A 1,518-nucleotide genomic window follows, 5' to 3' on the forward strand; every position below is an offset into this window, starting at 1 on the left:
TATAGATAATATATGAAAAATGTGTTTACTATACAAATACTTAATTTTTAGAGTCCATCTTTTCATTACCCTATCGGTTTGTTTTGTAGGAAACTTAGAAGAAGGAAAAAAGAAAGAAAAGTAAGAAAGTAAAGGGAGTCATCAAATTGAACCCAACTAAAAAAACAAAGGGGAACCTTTTACCTTGGCCTAGTGGTTAAGATTGAGGTGCTGTGAACAATAGGTCACAGGTTCGAATCCCCCCTCCCCTTCTTTGTACTTTATACCGCCTTCGTGGCTCATATGGATCAAAATATATATATATATATATATATATATATATATATATATATATATATATATATATATATATATATATATATATATATATATATATATATAGTTAGCCTAGGAGGCATCAAAGAAGGGAGGAAAGAAAATAAAAAGAGAAAAAAAGAAAAACCTAGAAAAGGAGAGACGCACAACAGAACATTCGCAAGAGAACAACAGAGAGCACGAGACAACATAGGAAGAGAGGAGAACAACAGAGGAAGAAGACAGAGACCAGAGAGGATACATAGACAAGGAAAGCAGCTGTAATGCCCCTTATGATTGCTTTAAAGGGATTTAGAAGGCTACTCATTCCCTCTTTTAGATAGCTAGGCAGCAGAGAGACACGGTTAGCTAGAGGAGCAGTAGTCTCTTTGCAACTTCAACAAGTGGGGACTGGACATGAGCGTATTGACAATGATTGATGATGGTATCTGTTTATGCCGATTTTGTACCAAGTACTTAAAAGGTAAAGGGAACCAACAACGAGATCAATATACTTAGTAGAGGTGATCATTTTGGCCCGGCCCGTTTTTTGGCCGGGTTTTGGGCAGAATATTTGGGCCAGCGGTCCCGGCCCGGTCAGATTTTTTTCGGCTTTGGGCGGGCTTTGGGCAAGGCAAAAACGACTTTTTAGTCTATTTTTTGGCCCGGCCCGTTTTGGCCCGCAAAAGCCCGCTAATTTAGGCCCGAAATAGCGGGCTTTGGACACAAAATTTCGGCCCGAATTTAGGCCCGGCCCGACCAATGGGCAAAAATTTTTGGCCTCGGCCCGGCCCATGATCACCTCTAATACTTAGGCAATCCATATTAATAAATAGACGAATTGAAAGAAAGAAATAAAACGATAAAACGACAAGCAAATTGTTGACGCGGAAAACCCAATGATTGGGAAAAGCCGCGGGTGACACTCTTGATGACCAATCCACTATTATGCTGACGGCGTTAATACAATTATCAAGTACAATGAGAAACTTTTCCTTCGTAACAATGAGAGATAGAATAGTAGAGAGAGAGAGTATAGAATGTGTTTGTGAGCTTAAAGAAAAATCAGAAGAAGAACTAGGTTTACATATATTTACATATTTATATCTAAGAATATTCCCAGCTGCAATTTGAGTTGTTGCTCATTATATGGGCCACGTCAACCGGATCCAACGTAAACCCTTGTATCTCTCAACTGCCACAATGCCAATGTAAAACGCTGCT

Source organism: Beta vulgaris, chromosome 2, assembly GCF_026745355.1.
Source record: "Beta vulgaris subsp. vulgaris cultivar EL10 chromosome 2, EL10.2, whole genome shotgun sequence".
Lineage (NCBI taxonomy): Eukaryota > Viridiplantae > Streptophyta > Magnoliopsida > Caryophyllales > Amaranthaceae > Beta > Beta vulgaris.